This window comes from Haematobia irritans, chromosome 2, assembly GCF_050003625.1.
Source record: "Haematobia irritans isolate KBUSLIRL chromosome 2, ASM5000362v1, whole genome shotgun sequence".
NCBI lineage: Eukaryota > Metazoa > Arthropoda > Insecta > Diptera > Muscidae > Haematobia > Haematobia irritans.
In genome coordinates this window covers 136,713,158-136,733,863 of record NC_134398.1, presented here as the reverse complement: position 1 = coordinate 136,733,863, position 20,706 = coordinate 136,713,158, and positions in this window count along the sequence as shown.

The window sequence follows — 20,706 nt, the reverse complement described above, 5'->3', positions numbered from 1 at the left end:
GGGGCCAGATCTGGAGAATACGGTGGTGGGGAAGCAATTCGAAACCCAATTCATGAATTTTTGCCATCGTTCTCAATGACTTGCGTTGTCTTGGTGGAACAACACTTTTTTCTTCTTCATATGGGGCCGTTTTGCCGCGATTTCGACCTTCAAACGCTCCAATAACGCCATATAATAGTCACTGTTAATGGTTTTTCCCTTCTCAAGATAATCGATAAAAATTATTCCATACGCATCCCAAAAAACAGAGGCCATTACTTTGCCAGCGGACTTTTGAGTCTTTCCACGCTTCGGAGACGGTTCACCGGTCGCTGTCCCCTCAGCCGTCTGTCGATTGGACTCAGGAGTGTAGTGATGGAGCCATGTTTCATCCATTGTCACGAATTACGAGTTAACAACTGCAAACACCGCTCAGAATCATCAAAACGTTGTTGTTTTTGGTCAAGTGCGAGCTCGCGCGGCACCCATTTTGCACAGAGCTTCCGCATATCCAAGTATTGACGAATGATTTGACCAACACGTTCCTTTGATATCTTTAAGGCCTCTGCTATCTCGATCAACTTCATTTTACGGCCATTCAAAATCATTTTGTGGATTTTTTTGATGTTTTCGTCGGTAACCACCTCTTTCGGGCGTCGACTGCGTTCGCCGTCCACCGTGCTCATTTCACCACGCTTGCATTTTGCATACCAATCAATTTTTGTTGATTTCCCTGGGACAGAGTCCGGAAACTCATTATCAAGCCAAGCTTTTGCTTCTACCGTAAGTTGCTTCACAAAAGACGCTCCATCTCACAAACTAATTGACTTACAGACGTCAAAATTTGACATTTGAAGGTTGGTACTACATAAAAATAATATGCATTTAATATTAGCGACGCCATCTATGTTGCAGATCGGGGACTTATCAGCCAACCTGTTATTTATCAATCGTACTTCTTAAATTTTCGCCTATTTAAATGTTTTGTGAGTCTCGTAAATATTGCAAAATATCAGACAAATCGATTCCGATTTTGATAAAGCTCCTATATAGTTGCTTTAAATTTTGCACAGGGAGTTGAACTAACATTCTTACTATGTATGCTAAATTTGGTTGAAATCGGTTAAGATTTAGAAATAGTTACCATATATATTTCGCCCGATATGTATTATATGGTCCAAGAAGCCAGAGTTTTAGACTGATTGACTTAAAATTGTGCACAAGAAGTACAATTGATAGTGTCGTTAATTGTGATAAATTTAGTTGAAATCGGTTCAGATTTAGATACAGTTCCCATATATATCATTGGCCCAATTTACATTCATATGAGCACAGAGGCCAATGCTTTACTCCGATTTGCGTGAAAGTTTGTACAGTTTGAATTAAGAATCTACTTATCCGTGTCAAATTTGGCAGAAATGGCTTCACATTCCTTCAAAAAGTACAATCCTTGCACAAAGGTGTTAAGGTTTGGGTATAGCTTCCATTTATAAACGCCTGATTTGGTCAAATATATAAAATTTCATAATTTACACCCACTTTCAACAGGATTTCACTCCAATTGATTTTATTTTACACAGAGAAAATTTAACATTCTGTCTAACTGTGTCGTATTTCATCGAAATCGGTTCAGAATTATAAAGCACTATATATTTAAGATATGGCTCCGATTTGTGTAAACACCGCCCTATATGGCCATTTATTGGCAAAAACCCCACAATTCACCACCTAGCTTTGTGCGATTTGGCCCATATCCTTGTAAAATCGCCACTGCTACGTAAAAAAAAGACTCTAGCTTTATATTTCGCAAACATTTTTTTACTAATTTGGACAATCCAAATTGGTTCATAAAATATAACATAATATAGTCGACACCGCCCGACTTTAAACTTTATTTACTTGTTACTTAATGTGGTATCACAATGGACTGATTAGTCTTAAGTGAGCCTAAACATAAATCTAACTTAACCTAACCCTGGGATTAGCATTTGCGAATTTTTTGATTTCTGCTGATGACAATAAGTTATTTACAGATATTAACGTTCGTAATTGAAAACTAAACATATTTTTGTGATTTAAGTTAGCATATCAGATCAATTTCAGCACAGGTGGCTATTAGCCGATAACAAACATTAAAGGAAACATAGCGCCACCAATGCTTCCCATGACATTTCCCAATATTTTACCATTGAAACTATAGGACTTTCTCACGCTAACTTTGTTATCTCTTCACAATGTTGTTGTTGTTGTTGTTTGTACGTGTTCACCCACATATTTTCCACACATGTGAGTCGATATTTCCCCCAAATTTCCATTTCAATATCGGTAAACTTTTATTGAAATGAACTCCCCAAAAAGTCCTCCAGCCCTCACTCCCTATCATCGGTGGGATAGGATAACAAAGTAGCCATGGACATTTGCTGATCGCCCTGACATACCTTATCATCAGTTGTTGCGGCTCATTGAAATAAACAAACAAATGTTGCATGATTTCATTCATGTGGCTCCAATAGAAATCATACACAAAGGATGCCGCCACTATTTCGAGAGTTCTCATCGCAAGTTTATTAAGATAGGAAGGCACATGGTTGGTTCGAGTAACGCAAAAGTAATGCCGATGCATAACCCGTACCGCCAAACAAAAACACAACAAGACTTTTGCCGAAATTATGTCGATTTACATTCACAGTTGGGAAAATACTTCCGCAGCTACCACAAATAGAGTCTCTTTAATGGGAGAAATATGAATCAATGGGTGAACCCTTCTTGTTATGGTCAAACATTATGATATTTTCGTGTTAGGGATGTCGAATTTTAAAAAATGAATATTCAAAAGGGGTTCGACACTTCCATAAATTGTTGCACAATGGGATGAATTTAAAACAAGTATATACAACATTAAGTTCGGCCGGGCCGAATCTTAAATACCCACCACCATGAATCAAATATTAGTGTTTCCTTTGAAACTTCAGGGGGGTTTGAGGACAGATCAAGCAGAGCAGTTAAACCACTACACTTCCCGAAGATAAATTTAAAGATTTTACCTATGAAGACTATATAAGATTCTGGATTTATAGGAACAATTTTTGTTTTCGGGCAAAGCCCAACCCCCAAATCGGGAGGTCGGTTTATATGGGGACCATACCAAAACATGGACCGATGCTCACCATTTTTGGCATATCTCTTTATAGTTCTCAAATACGTCTAGATTTCCAATTTCAGCTAAATTGAATAAAAACTGCGGATTCTTGAAGCCCAAGAAATAAAATCGGGAGATCGGTCTATAAAGGGGCTATACCAAAGCATGGACCGATGCTCACCATTTTTGACACACCTCTTTATGGTTTTAAAATACCTCTAGATTTTCAATTTCAGGTAGATTGGATAAAAACTGCGGGTTCTAGAATCCCAAGAATAAAATCGGGAGATCGGTCTAAATGGAGGCTATACCAAAACATGGGCCGATACTCACACATCTCTTTATGATTTGGCACATCTCTTTGGGAGCCATCGCGGTGCAATGGTTAGCATGCCCGCCTTGAATACACAAGGTCGTGGGTTCGATTCCTGCTTCGACCGAACACCAAAGAGTTTTTCAGCGGTGGATTATCCCACCTCAGTAATGCTGGTGACATCTCTGAGGGTTTCTAAGCTTCTCTAAGTGGTTTCACTGCAATGTGGAACGCCGTTCGGACTCGGAGACCATATACTAACACCACGTTCCAAATTTCAACCGGATCAGATGAATTTTGTGCCTGCAAGAGGCTCCGGAGGTCAAATCTGGGGATCGGTTTATATGGGTTCTATATATAATTATGGACCGATCTGGACCAATTTTTCCATGGTTGTTAGAGACCATATACTAACACCACGTACCAAATTTCAACTGAATCGGATGAATTTTGCTTCTCCAAGAGGTTCAGGCGGTCAAATCTGGACTTGGATTTATATGGGGGCTATATATAATTATTGACCGTAATAGACCAATTATTGCATGGTTGTTAGATACCATATACTAACACCACGTTCCAAATTTCAACCGGATCGGATGAATTTAGTTCGAGCAAGAGGCTCCGGAGGTCAAATCAGGGGATCGGTTTATATGGGGGCTATATATAATTATGGACCGATATGGACCAAATTTTGCATGGATGGTAGAGACCATATACTGACGCCACGTACCAAATTTTAACCGGATCGGATGAATTTACCTCCTCTAAGAGGCTCCGGAGGTCAAATCTGGGATCGATTTTTGCGTGGTTGTTAGAGACCATATACCAATACCATGTACCAAATTCCAGCCGGATCGAATGAAATATGCTTCTCTTAGAGGCTGGGCAAGCCAAATCTGAGGGTCCGTTTATATAGGGGCTATACGTAAAAGTGGACCGTAATGGCCTATTTGCAATACCGTCCGACCTACATCAATAACAACTACTTGTGCCAAGTTTGAAGTCGATAGCTTGTTTCGTTCGGAAGTTAGCTCAGATCGACTCAGAATTTCACCACGACCCAGAATATATATATAAAGGGTGATTTGTTAAGAGCTTGATAACTTTAAAAAAAAAAAAAACGCATAAAATTTGCAAAATCTCATCGGTTCTTTATTTGAAACGTTAGATTGGTCCATGACATTTACTTTTTGAAGATAATTTCATTTAAATGTTGACCGCGGCTGCGTCTTAGGTGGTCCATTCGGAAAGTCCAATTTTGGGCAACTTTTTCGAGCATTTCGGCCGGAATAGCCCGAATTTCTTCGGAAATGTTGTCTTCCAAAGCTGGAATAGTTGCTGGCTTATTTCTGTAGACTTTAGACTTGACGTAGCCCCACAAAAAATAGTCTAAAGGCGTCAAATCGCATGATCTTGGTGGCCAACTTACCGGTCCATTTCTTGAGATGAATTGTTCTCCGAAGTTTTCCCTCAAAATGGCCATAGAATCGCGAGCTGTGTGGCATGTAGCGCCATCTTGTTGAAACCACATGTCAACCAAGTTCAGTTCTTCCATTTTTGGTACAAACCACACCAAACAGTGCATTTTTCGGGATGCATGGGCAGTTCTTGAACGGCTTCTGGTTGCTCTTCACTCCAAATGCGGCAATTTTGCTTATTTACGTAGCCATTCAACCAGAAATGAGCCTCATCGCTGAACAAAATTTGTCGATAAAAAAGCGGATTTTCTGCCACTGATTTTGGTAATAAAATTCAATGATTTGCAAGCGTTGCTCGTTAGTAAGTCTATTCATGATGAAATGTCAAAGCATACTGAGCATCTTTCTCTTTGACACCATGTCTGAAATCCCACGTGATCTGTCAAATACTAATGCATGAAAATCCTAACCTCAAAAGAATCACCCTTTACTTTATGGGGTCTGAGGGCTATATTTCGATGTGTTACAAACGGAATGACAAAGTTAATATATCCCTATTGTGGAGGGTATAAAAATATTCACAATTTCTCTAAATCAAAATAAGGTTTTTTTACATTAAGTTTACGACTTTTGCGACAAGAAGATTATACACACAAGGAAATGTTCATTAATATAATGGAATATTTTAATTAAGACAATGAAGACTTTCGTTAATATTACGAAAGTTTCATTGTTACCAGAAAACATGTTACAATAACTACAATTTTGGTTCTATTTTCGAATTCGTTAAAGACACATTTCGATAATATTTTCCTAAACGGACTTAAAAGACTGGTTTTCATAGGTTTGGGTGTAAAAATTATATGTTTGGAACTGAAATTTTTTAACATAATATTTTTAAGTGCAAGCATATAATGTTCATAAACTTGCAGAACATGTTTGGGACATAAAATATTTGTAAATATATTATGCTTAGATGCAAACATATATTAATTTAGAAATCGCCTATAAACATATATGTGTTTAGAAGGAAAGACCTAGAGAGTGTGCTGCAAATAAAATAATGGAAGTAACCAATTGGCGCCTTAAATATATATCCACACAAAGAAAAGTTCATTAAAATTTTTTACTACCAGTGTAAGCCCTAAGGTGAAACATAATATGTTTGAACAATACAAACAATATTTTGTTTGGACCAATCCTGAAAATATATATGCTTGAAGCAAAATGTGTTTGCTTGAAGCAAAATATGTTACAGAAGCGATTTTTTAGGGTGTATCAGTGCACAAAATAGTAGTAATACACTATTGTGGATTCTTTGTTCCTCAATTTGAACGGAAACACTGAAGAGGAGGCTAAGCCGCAGGACAAGTTATCGGCGCCAATGGTAGGTCCAGAAGGCAACGATCAGCCCTACATGCACCATCCTCTGATGCCCCTATTCGGCGCAGATGAGCTCTCAATTCTAGGTGACCTGTTATTACCTTTCCATTGTAAAGGGTGATTCTTTTGAGGTTAGGATTTTCATGCATTAGTATTTGACAGATCACGTGGGATTTCAGACATGGTGTCAAAGAGAAAGATGCTCAGTATGCTTTGACATTTCATCATGAATAGACTTACGATCTGCCACAACGTCGAATTTTCAGTGAATGGGCCCTAGAAAAGTTGGCAGAAAATCCGCTTTTTTATCGACAAATTTTGTTCAGCGATGAGGCTCATTTCTGGTTGAATGGCTACGTAAATAAGCAAAATTGCCGCATTTGGAGTGAAGAGCAACCAGAAGCCGTTCAAGAACTGCCCATGCATCCCGAAAAATGCACTGTTTGGTGTGGTTTGTACGCTGGTGGAATCATTGGACCGTATTTTTTCAAAGATGCTGTTGGACGCAACGTTACGGTGAATGGCGATCGCTATCGTTCGATGCTAACAAACTTTTTGTTGCCAAAAATGGAAGAACTGAACTTGGTTGACATGTGGTTTCAACAAGATGGCGCTACATGCCACACAGCTCGCGATTCTATGGCCATTTTGAGGGAAAACTTCGGAGAACAATTCATCTCAAGAAATGGACCGGTAAGTTGGCCACCAAGATCATGCGATTTGACGCCTTTAGACTATTTTTTGTGGGGCTACGTCAAGTCTAAAGTCTACAGAAATAAGCCAGCAACTATTCCAGCTTTGGAAGACAACATTTCCGAAGAAATTCGGGCTATTCCGGCCGAAATGCTCGAAAAAGTTGCCCAAAATTGGACTTTCCGAATGGACCACCTAAGACGCAGCCGCGGTCAACATTTAAATGAAATTATCTTCAAAAAGTAAATGTCATGGACCAATCTAACGTTTCAAATAAAGAACCGATGAGATTTTGCAAATTTTATGCGTTTTTTTTTAAAAAAAAGTTATCAAGCTCTTAACAAATCACCCTTTACTAATGAAAATTTCGAAATGAAATTTGAAATTTTCTTACATTGTAGATTCATTGCACTTTGTGTATGGACAAACTCAACAACATTTTTGCTTGGCCATACCCCAAACCCCCCAAAAAAAAATATATCTCTAACGACAATCCTACATTGTACACAAGTGAAATATGGCGCTAAAGGAAAGCGAAAATAGGTATTCCCTTCATCTAACCAGCACTTTTATTGGATTATTAATCTATTTTAAAAGTCTACAATCCAAAACAATCAGCCTCATTGGAAGAAAGCAAAATTTGGAGTGTTCTATTGAGTGGTACACCGTGTTTGCTCTTGGCAAGAGGACAAGCTATAAACAGATGTCACATATGTTGCACACAGCCTGCGATAGTAAATCATTACGGAAACAGTGCTTATGATTGTTGAAGTCACAGCAAAATATCCATATCAGTCTACCCTAGAGAAGATGCTTCTTCGGCTGGAGATATAACATGGTCTATCGATCAATGGATATCATATATGTGAACCTATCATATTTTTTATGGACTTGTGAAAATTAATGTCTCATTGAATTTAGTTTAATGTGATTTTAAATCTCCCTCGTATGATATTCTTCTGTGTTGTTGGTTTTATTTATAAAGTTAATAAATTAAAACAAAATTATATTCCCATGTTGAAAATTTATTTAATCATAATTTGCCTTGTCACAATGTAGTATTTCATTTATTCGCTGTTTTCAATGTAACCGAAACTGTGTGGGAATTTGATTTTATTGGTCCAATTGAGGTGGTAACACTAAATCATCTTAAATATGAGGACATTTGCTATTTGGGAAATGGGAAATTGTGTGTTTTCTGATTTTCCTTTTACAATCCAATAAACCAAATAAATTCTAATTGGATATCCAGGTGTTTCTCGGATAAATTCTACCTGCTAATGGATGCGGATAAAATCAAAGTTCTTATTAGATAAGAGAGTTCTTATTCGAAATAACTCCTACCTGTACCTACACAGATAAAAAGAAGTTTTAGAACCAACAACAAAATTTGTTAATTTTCTTGCAACCAATAAATTTGTAATTTTAATAACCATTATTTTAAATAAGTTCTTAGCAATCTTTGCCAGTAGAAGGCAACAAATAATTTGTTATATCAACAACCTAATTTGTAATCTGATGCGGGGGCTGATACTTTTATATAGCCCCCATATAAACCGACCCCCAAATTTGATATGTGATCCAAATTTAGTTCGTGATGTTAATATGTGCCCTCTAAGAATCATGCGACAAGCGGTCAATATGGTTTCATAATTCTAAATAGCCCTATATATCCCAGCAAAAAAATTTGGAAGTTCTTTCAACGGCACAACTTTAAAAGCACTTCCAGAAAATGCTCTCAAAATGATGTTCTTAATTTTAACTACCCAGGAAGTTCTTTTAATTCATTTTTTATACCCTCCACCATAGGATGGGGGTATATTAACTTTGTCATTCCGTTTGTAACACATCGAAATATTGCTCTAAGACCCCATAAAGTATATATATTCTGGGTCGTGGTGAAATTCTGAGTCGATCTAAGCATGTCCGTCCGTCCGTCCGTCTGTCCGTCCGTCCGTCTGTCCGTCCGTCTGTCCGTCCGTCCGTCTGTCCGTCTGTCCGGCTGTCCGTCCGTCTGTGGAAATCACGCTAACTTCCGAACGAAACAAGCTATCGACTTGAAACTTGGCACAAGTAGTTGTTATTGATGTAGGTCGGATGGTATTGAAAATGGGCCATATCGGACCACGTTTATGTATAGCCCCCATATAAACCGATCCCCAAATTTGGCTTGGGGAGCCTCCCGGAGCAGCAAAATTCATCCGATCCGGTTGAAATTTGGTACGTGGTCTTAGTATACGGTCTCTAACAACCATGCAAAAATTGGTACATATCGGTCCATAATTATATATAGCCCCCATATAAACCGATCCCCAGATTTGACCTCCGGAACCTCTGGGAGGGGTAAAATTCATCCGATCCGATTGAAATTTGGTACCTGATGTTAGTATATGGTCTCTAACAACCATGCAAAAATTGGTCCATATCGGTCCATAATTATATATAGCCCCCATATAAACCGATCCCCAGATTTGACCTCCGGAGACTTTTGGAGGGGCAAAATTCATCCGATCCGGTTGAAATTTGGTACCTGATGTTAGTATACGGCCTCTAACAACCATGCAAAAATTGGTCCATATCGGTCCATAATTATATATAGCTCCCATATAAACCGATCCCCAGATTTGACCACCGGAGCCTCTTGGAGGAGCAAAATTCATCCGATCCGGTTGAAATTTAGTACGTGGTCTTAGTATACGGTTTTTAACAACCATGCAAAAATTGGTCCATATCGGTCCATAATTATATATAGCCCCCATATAAACCGATCCCCAGATTTGAACTCCGGATCCTCTTGGAGGGGCAAAATTCATCCGATCCGGTTGAAATTTGGTACCTGATGTTAGTTTACGGTCTCTAATAACCATGCAAAAATTGGTCGATATCGGTCCATAATTATATATAGCCCCCATATAAACCGATCCCCAGATTTGACCTCCGGAGACTTTTGGAGGGGCAAAATTCATCCGATCCGGTTGAAATTTGGTACCTGATGTTAGTATACGGCCTCTAACAACCATGCAAAAATTGGTCCATATCGGTCCATAATTATATATAGCTCCCATATAAACCGATCCCCAGATTTGACCACCGGAGCCTCTTGGAGGAGCACAATTCATCCGATCCGGTTGAAATTTAGTACGTGGTCTTAGTATACGGTTTTTAACAACCATGCAAAAATTGGTCCATATCGATCCATAATTATATATAGCCCCCATATAAACCGATCCCCAGATTTGAACTCCGGAGCCTCTTGGAGGGGCAAAATTCATCCGATCCGGTTGAAATTTGGTACCTGATGTTAGTTTACGGCCTCTAATAACCATGCAAAAATTGGTCGATATCGGTCCATAATTATATATAGCCCCCATATAAACCGATCCCCAGATTTGACCTCCGGAGCCTCTTGGAAGAGCAAAATTCATCCGATCCAGTTGAAATTTGGTACATGGTGTTAGTATACAACCATGCAAAAATTGGTCCATATCTGTCCATAATTATATATAGTTCCCATATAAACCGTCCCCAGATTTGACGTCCGGAACCTCTTGGAGGAGCAAAAGTCATCCGATACGGTTGAAATTTGGTACATTTTGTCAATATATGGCCTCTAACAGCCATGTAAAAATTGGTCCATATCGGTCTTTAGTTATATATAGCCGATGACTTATTACACAAAAATTGGTCCATATCGCCAAAAATAATCTACCAAAACTTTATTTCCATAGAAAATTTTGTCAAATTTTATTACTATAGAAAGTCTTGTCAAAATTTCATTTCTATAGAAAGTTTTGTCAAAAGTTTATTTCTATACAAGTGTTTGTCAAAATTTTATTTCCATAGAAAATTTTGTCAAAATTTTATTTCTATAGAAAATTTTGTAATCTACCAAAACTTTATTTCCATAGAAAATTTTGTCAAATTTTATTACTATAGAAAGTTTTGTTAAAATTTCATTTCTATAGGAAGTTTTGTCAAAAGTTTATTTCTATAGAAATGTTTGTCAAAATTTTATTTCTATAGAAAATTTTGTAAAAAATTTATTTCTGTAGAAAATTTTGTCAACATTTTATTTCTATACAAAATTTTGTCAAAATTTTATTTCTATACAAAATTTTGTCATCATTTTACTTCCATAGAAAATTTTGTCAACATTTTATTTCTATAGAAAATTTTGTCAAGTTTTTATTTCTATAGAAAATTTTGTCAAAATTTTATTTCTATAGAAAATTGTGTCAAAATTTTATTTCTATAGAAAATTTTGTCAAAATTTTATTGCTATAGAAAATTTTGTCAAGGTTTCATTTCTATAGAAAATTTTGTCAAAATTTTATTTCTATAGAAAATTTTGTCAAATTAGATTATATACGTATTTAATCGGCCTTTTTTGTTTAATATATACCCCGTATGGGCTAACTTACAATTTAGAAGACAGTGTTAAAAAGTTTTACGATACCTTGCCATCGGCAAGTGTTATCGCAACCCAAGTAATTCGATTGTGGATGACAGCCTTTAGTAGAAGTTCCTACGCAATCCATGGTGGAGGGTACATAAGATTCGGCCTGGCCGAACTTACGGCCGTATATATTTTTTTTTTTAATTAATGAAACATTTGTATACCCCCACCATAGGATGGGGGGTATATTAACTTTGTCATTCCGTTTGTAACACATCGAAATATTGCTCTAAGACCCCATAAGGTATATATATTCTGGGTCGTGGTGAAATTTTGAGTCGATCTGAGCATGTCCGTCCGTCTGTCCGTCCGTCTGTCCGTCCGTCTGTCCGTCCGTCTGTTGAAATCACGCTAACTTCCGAACGAAACAAGCTATCGACTTGAAACTTGACACAAGTAGTTGTTATTGATGTAGGTCGGATGTTATTGAAAACGGGCCATATGAGATCACATTAACGTATAGCCCCCATATAAACCGACGCTCAGATTTGGCTTGCGGAGCCTCTTGGAAGAGCAAAATTCATCCGATCCGGTTGAAATTTGGTACATGGTGTTAGTATATGGTCTCTCATAACCATGAGAAAATTGGCCCAAATCGGTCCATAATTATATACAGCCCCCATATAAACCGATCCCCAGATTTGGCTTGCGGAGCCTCTAAGAGAAGCAAATTTTATCAGATCCGGCTGAAATTTGGTACATGGTGCTAGTATGTGGTCTGTAACAAACATGCAGATATTGGTCCACATAGGTCCATAATTATATATAGACCCACAAATAAACCGATCCCCCGATGTGGCTAGCGAAGCCTATAAGAGAAACAAATTTCATCCGATCCAGCTGAAATTTGGTACAGGGTGTTAGTATATAGTCTGTAACAACCATGTACAAATTGGTTCACATCGGTCCATAATTATATATAGCCCCCATATAAACCGATCCCCAGATTTGACCTCCGGAGCCCCTTGGAAGAGCAAAATTCATCCGATCCGGTTGAAATTTGGTGTGGACCATGCAAAAATTGGTCCACACCGGTCTTAATTATATATACCTCCATTTAAACCGATCCCCAGATTTGACCTCCGGAGCTATTGGAGGAGCAAAATTCATCCGACCCGGTTGAAATTTGGTTCGTGGTGAAATTTGGTATATTGCGCTAGTATATGGCCGCTAACACCTATGCCAAAATTAGTCCACACCGGTCTATAGTTATATATAGCCGATCCCCAAAAATAATCTACCAAAATCTTATTTCTATAGAAAATTTTGTCAACATACATTTTATTACTACGAGTATACCCAACAAAACTTATGATTACTGGTGATACCTTCAACTTTTGTGGAAGTGGAAAATCTTACTCAGACTTCACATCATTGTTGTTGAATCAATCCCTGTAGTTGCTTTCTTCGGTTGTTGCCATTCGTTTTGGTACAAAAACTAATAATTTAGCTCATATTTAAGTGGGAAGAATTCCCCAGTCCTTCATTGGATTTTATTTCTTTCGAAAATTTTGTCAAAATTTTATTTCTATAGAAAATTTTGTCAAAATTTTATTTCTATAGAAAATTTTGTCAAAATATTATTGCTATAGAAAATTTTGTCAAAATTTTATTTCTGTAGAAAATTTTGTCAAACTTAATTATTTACGTATTTATTCGTCCTTTTTGGTTTAATATATACCCCGTATGGACTATCCTACAATTTAAAAGACGGTGTTAAGAAGTTTTAAGATACCTTGCCATCGGCAAGTGTTACCGCAACCCAAGTAATTCGATTATGGATGACAGTATTTAGTAGAAGTTTCTACGCAATCCATGGTGGAGGGTACATAAGATTCGGCCTGGCCGAACTTACGGCCATATATACTTGTTTATAACATGGTTTTTTCATACTTTTAATGGGTACTTTTAACTTTTTTTGTTTCAAAGACGTTAACAACGGAGTAAGAATTCATAAAATGATACAAACCATTTAAATTTTGTCGAAAAAAATGCTAAATCCAATCGGCAAAAAATGTGAATTTTTGAAAATATTTGAGGTCAAACGTTTCCGACAAGCGTTAGAATCCATTAAAAATTATAAAAATTATTTATTTGACAAAATATCACAGAATTTTTTAATGTACATCCAAAACATTGAATTCGGATCGAACGTAAAGAAGTGATGCAAAAGCAGGGCAACGGCTGTTGAAATGGAGGACTTCCGTCCTGTGACAAGCCTATGTTAAATTCATCGCTTCTGCGTCAATTTTGCACCACTTCCGGATCCAAAAAGAACATTTTTTTACTTTTTTGGCGACGCTTTATTTGCTGAGATGTGATACCAATGTGGTATCACAATGGACTGAATAGTCTAAGTGAGCCTGATACATCGGGCTGCCAACTAACCTTACCTAACCTATATAAAGCGATCTCCAGTTTTGCCGTCATGAAAGGGCACATTTCATTCAATCCGGTTGGTTCATGTCGGTCCATAATTACAATGAAACCTCTGAAAGGTGGACACTCACGGTCGCCTAATTTTTGTCCAGATTTGGGAGGTGTCAACTTATGAGAAGTTAATTTTAATGTGTTTATATAGCAAACGTCCCCAGACAAATGTCCACATTTGGGAGGTGTCTGGTTTTCAGAGTGTCCAAGTTTGAGAGGTTTCACTGTATATATAGCTGTCATATGATCCCTAGATTAGATGTTCTGAGCCTCTTAAAAGAGCACAATTATATTTTTTCCATCGGAAATTGGTCCATAGTTTAAGTTAGGTTAACCCATATCCTTAGGGGGAATTGAAATTCCCTTTGGTGAGTGTGCAAAATACTTTAGCGTTATTTTGGACAGGAAGCTGAACGTTAAGCTTAATATTGAAGAAAGGACGAGAAAAGCCAAAGTAGCTTTGTACTCGTACTCGTGCCAAAAGGCAATAGGAAAAAATTGTGCATTGGCTATACACGGCAGTGGTTAGACCTATAATGCTATATGGTGTTGTAGTCTGGTGGGCGGCACTTCAGCAGCCGGCAACTTTAGACAAAGTTCAGCGAATGGCGTACTTGTGTATCTCAGGCGCATTCAGTAAGACAAGAACAAATTCCCTTAATGTCATGCTGCATCTATTGCCTTTAGACATTTTGGCCAAACAGTCAGCTGCAACAACGGCTGAGCGGTTGCGCGAGCTATCGTTGTGGTCGGAAAAAAGGTACGGCCACAGTTCGGTCCTCACAATAATGCCAGATGTGCCAAACGGAGTGGATTACACTCTGGCGCAACCACTTTTTGACGAAAAGTTTAAAACTCTAACTCCCGACAGTGTGGCGTGGTGCACACAGACCCCGGGGAATAAACGATATATAGATTTCTATACTGATGGCTCCAAATTGGATGGACAAGTGGCTTTCGGAGTATATTCTAAAGATCTGGAACCGCGAATAGCGAAAATATTACCTAATCACTGTAGTGTTTTTCAGGCTGAAATTTTAGCAATAAGAGAGTTCGCGAATTGGTTGAGAAGTAATGTTCCACAAAATGTTGGCTTTATTATATACTCAGACAGTCAACCTGCAAGAAAATCCTTGGACTCTGTGTTCCTTAACTCGAAAACGGTCATCGATTGCCGCACATCTCTGAATGAGATGGCTGAGCAGCACAATATTCACCTAATATGGGTGCCTGGCCATTGGAACATACCGGGGAACTGCGAAGCGGATAAGCTAGCAAAGCTAGGGACTACCTGTAAGCTCTTGCTGCATGAGATGGCTGTTATGATGACAAATGTTCGATGGGAGAATTGCAAGGGTTGTAACGACACCAAGCAAATATGGCCCCATTTAAACTTAAACCGCACACTAGATATGCTTGTGTTCTCGAGACGTCATATATCACTCTTGATATCTGCTATAACGGGTCGCTGCCCGTTATAGCAAATTTTGACAAAATTTTCTATAGAAATGAAACATTGGCAAAATTTTCTATAGAAATTAAATTTTGACAAAATTTTCTGTAGAAATAAAATTGTGACAAAGTTTTCTATGGAAATAAAATTGTCTAGAAATTCTATAGAAATAAAACTTTGACAAACTTTCTATAGAAATAAAATTTTAACAAAGTTTTCTATCGAAATACAATTTTGAAAGAAATAAAACACAATTTTCTATAGAAATAAAGTTTTGACAAAATCTTCCATAGAAATAAAATTTTGACAAAATTTTATATAGAAATAACATTTTGACAAAATTTTCTATAGAAATAAAATTTTGACAAAATTTTCTATAGAAAAAAAAAATGGCAAAATTTTCTATAGAAATAAAATTTTGACAAAATTTTTCTATAGAAATAAAATTTTGACAAAATTTTCTATCGAAATAAAATTTTGACAAAATTTCTTCTATTGAAATAAAATTTTGACAAAATTTTCTATAGAAATAATTTTGACAAAATTTTCTATATAGGGATAAAATTTTGACTAAATTTTCTATATAAACAAACATTTTGACAAAATAACATTTTTTCTATAGAAATAAAGTTTTGACAAAATTTTCTATAGAAATAAAATTTTGACAGAATTTTGTATAGAAATAAAATGTTGACAAAATTTTCTATAGACATAAAATTTTGACAAAATTTTCTATAGGAATAAAATTTTGACAAAATTTTCTATAGAAATAACATTTTGACAAAATTTTCTATAGAAATAAAATTTTGACAAAATTTTCTATAGAAAAAAAAATTGGTAAAATTTTCTATAGAAATAAAATTTTGACAAAATTTTCTATAGAAATAAAATTTTGACAGAATTTTGTATAGAAAAAAAAATTGACAAAATTTTCTATAGAAATAACATTTTGACAAAATTTTCTATAGAAATAACATTTTGACAAAATTTTCTATAGAAATAAAATTTTGACAAAATATTCTATAGAAATAAAATTTTGACAAAATTTTCTATAGAAATAACATTTTGGCAAAATTTTCTATAGAAATAAAATTTTGACAGAATTTTGTATAGAAAAAAAATTGACAAAATTTTCTATAGAAATAACATTTTGACAAAATTTTCTATAAAAATAACATTTTGACAAAATTTTCTATAGAAATAAAATTTTGACAAAATATTCTATAGAAATAAAATGTTGACAAAATTTTCCATAGAACTAAAATTTTGACAAATTTTCTATAGAAATAACATTTTGACAAAATTTTCTATAGAAATAAAATTTTGACAAAGTTTTCTATAGAAATAACATTTTGACAAAATTTTCTATAGAAATAATATTTTGACAAAATTTTCTATGGAAAAAAAATTTGGCAAAATTTTCTATAGAAATAAAATTTTGACAAAATTTTCTATAGAAATAAAATTTTGACAAAATTTTCTATAGAAATAACATTTTGACAAAATTTTCTATAGAAATAAAATTTTGACGAAATATTCTATAGAAATAAAATGTTGACAAAATTTTCTATAGAAATAACATTTTGACAAAATTTTCTATAGAAATAACATTTTGACAAAATTTTCTATAGAAATAACATTTTGACAAAATTTTCCATAGAAATAAAATTTTGACAAAATTTTCTATAGAAATAATATTTTGACAAAATTTTCTATAGAAATAATATTTTGACAAAATTTTCTATAGAAATAAAATTTTGACAAAATTTTCTATAGAAAAAAAATTTGGCAAAATTTTCTATAGAAATAAAATTTTGACAGAATTTTGTATAGAAAAAAAAATTGACAAAATTTTGTATAGAAATAAAATTTTGACAAAATTTTCTATAGAAATAAAATTTTGACAAAATTTTCTATAGAAATAAAATTTTGACAAAATTTTCTATAGAAATAACATTTTGACAAAATTTTTTATAGAAATAACATTTTGACAAAATATTCTATAGAAATAAAATTTTGACAAAATTTTCCGTAGAAATAAAATTTTGACAAATTTTTCTATAGAAATAACATTTTGGCAAAATTTTCTATAGAAATAAAATTTTGACAGAATTTGGTATAGAAAAAAAAAATTGACAAAATTTTGTATAGAAATAAAATTTTGACAAAATTTTCTATAGAAATAAAATTTTGACAAAATTTTCTATAGAAATAAAATTTTGACAAAATTTTCTATAGAAATAACATTTTGACAAAATTTTCTATAGAAATAACATTTTGACAAAATTTTCTATAGAAATAAAATTTTGACAAAATTTTCTATAGAAATAATATTTTGACAAAATTTTCTATAGAAATAAAATTTTGACAAAATTTTCTATAGAAAAAAAAATTGGCAAAATTTTCTATAGAAATAAAATTTTGACAAAATTTTCTATAGAAATAAAATTTTGACAAAATTTTCTATAGAAATAAAATTTTGAAAAAAAAATCTATAGAAATTAAATTTTGACAAAATTTTCTATAGAAATAATATTTTGGCAAAATTTTCTATAAAACTAAAATTTTGAAAGATTTCTATCGAAATAAAATTTTGACAAAATTTTCTATATAGGGATAAAATTTTGACTAAATTTTCTATATAAACAAAAATTTTGACAAAATAACATTTTTGGTTAGGTAGTTTTATCTTCAAATTTAGGTAAATTATTTTTGATTCGAGTGGCAATCGTGATATTAAGCCCGCTACTCGACCAGATATCGCAAACTGAGATACCCATTTCTCTACTTCTTCTTTAACCCTTGCTTTACCGAATTAAACCTACTGTTAAAAACTTTAATTTTTCCTCTGTTTCTACTTGTACTAACATAATAGCATGCAGAAAAAATATTGCAATTGAGAAGGTCTACCTCAATTATTTATAAAGCTATATGTGTTTGTTCTGAAAACTTAATTCTTGAATAGTGACCAAATGGTCGTTTGAAACTAAACGCTATTTAGCCTGTAATATCTGTTAAAGTGTTGGAAAAAATCAAAAACGAATCTGAAATAATATGGGCTATAGTTTTTATATGAATATCCATTTACTAGAGACGTACAGTAGAAAAATTGTCTCAAAATTGTGCATTTGTCGTTTATTGTCAATAAATGTTATGGAAATACACTTTGGTGCCCAGCAATATGGAAATTATTTAAAGCTTATTTAGATTAGATAAGCCTCTACTTTAATATATTATTGAGAAATAAATCGGAACTAAGTGGGGATATAGACTATGGAGTCGTTTTCGAATGTCGTCTGTAGTGGACATCGGTAGTGAAAGGGTTAAATGGTTAAATATTCAAGCTTGCATAATTTCTTCAACTGGGCAATTATCCCATTAAATAAATTAGGAACTTAGGAAGTTTTATTAACTAACTATTTGATCTTATTAAATATAATCTTTAATTTGAGTGTGATACATATTTGAGACTTCAGTTCTCAAAATGCTAGTTTCCAAATTCTTACTTTACTATACGTCAAAGTTTCTGGTCCTAGTAAATCGCTGTATTGTAGCAAGTGATCCTAGAGCCTCTTTTAAATTCAGTAATGCAATGTTTGACTCAATAAGCGAGTCAACCACCACTAAATTATCAAATTATTAATCAAAACTAACACCTACTCAACGACATGCTTAATTACACTCAAAAAAAAAGTATATACGGCCGTAAGTTCGGCCAGGCCGAATCTTATGTACCCTCCACCATGGATTGCGTAGAAACTTCTACGAAAGACTGTCATGAACAAATTTCAACTCACATGGTTGTTAAATATCATATATTACCACCACGTACCAAATTTCAACCAGATCGGATGAATTTTGCTTCTCCAAAAGGCACCGGAGGTCAAATCTGGGAGCTACATATTATTATGGACTGATAGGAATCAATTCCTGCATGGTTGTTGGATACCCCATACTAACATCACGTACCAAATTTCAACCGAATGGGAAGAGTTTTGCTCTTCCAAGGTGCTCCGGAGGTCAAATCTGGGGATCGGTTTATATGGGGCCTATATATAATTATGGACCGATATCGACCAATTTTTGCATGGGTGTTTGAGGCCATATATTAACATCACGTACCAAATTTCAACTGAATCAAATGAATTTTGGTCTTCCAAGAGGCTCCGAAGGTCAAATCTGGTGATCGGTTTATATGGGGGCTATATATAATTATGGACCGATATGGACCAATTTTTGCATGGTTGTCAGAGACCATATACTAACACCATGTACCAAATTTAAGCCGGATCGGATGAAATTTGCTTCTCTTAGAGGCTCCGCAAGCCAAATCAGGGGATCGGTTTATATGGGGGCTATATATAATTATGGAACGATGTGAACCAATTTTTGCATGGTTGTTAGAGACCATATACTAACACCATGTACCAAATTTCAGCCGTATCGGATGAAATTTGCTTCTTTTAGAGGCTCCGCAAGCCAAATAGGGGGATCGGTTAATATGGGGGCTATATGTAATTATGGACCGATATGGACCAATTTTTGCATGGGTGTTTGAGGCCATATATTAACACCACGTACCAAATTTCAACTTAATCAGATGAATTTTGGTCTTCCAAGAGGCTCCGGAGGTCAAATCTGGTGATCGGTTTATATGGGGGGCTATATATAAATATGGACCGATATGGACCACTTTTTGCATGGTTGTTAGAGACCATATACTAACACCACGTACCAAATTTCAGCCGGATCGGATGAAATTTGATTCTCTTAGAGTAATCGCAAGCCAAATTTGTGGGGTCCGTTTATATGGGGGCTATACGTAAAAGTGGACCGATATGGACCAATTTTTGGATGGTTGTTAGAGACCATATACTAACACCATGTACCAAATTTCAGACGGATCGGATGAAATTTGCTTCTCTTAGAGCAATCGCAAGCCAAATTTGGGGGTCCGTTTATATGGGTGCTATACGTAAAAGTGGACCGATATGGACCAATTTTTGGATGGTTGTTAGAGACCATATACTAACACCATGTACCAAATTTCAGACGGATCGGATGAAATTTGCTTCTCTAAGAGGCCTCGCAAGCCAAATTTGGGGGTCCGTTTATATGGGGGCTATACGTAAAAGTGGACGGATATGGCCCATTTGCAATACCATCCGACCTACATCAATAGAAACTACTTGTGCCAAGTTTCAAGTCGATAGCTTGTTTCGTTCGGAAGTAAGCGTGATTTCAACAGACGGACGGACATGCTCAAATCGACTCAGAATTTCACCACGACCCAGAATATATATACTTTATGGGGTCTTAGAGCAATATTTCGATGTGTTACAAACGGAATGACAAAGTTAATATACCCCCCATCCTATGGTGGAGGGTATAAAAATATATGAACCCTATATTTCACAAAAGCCGATCTAATTATATTTTAGT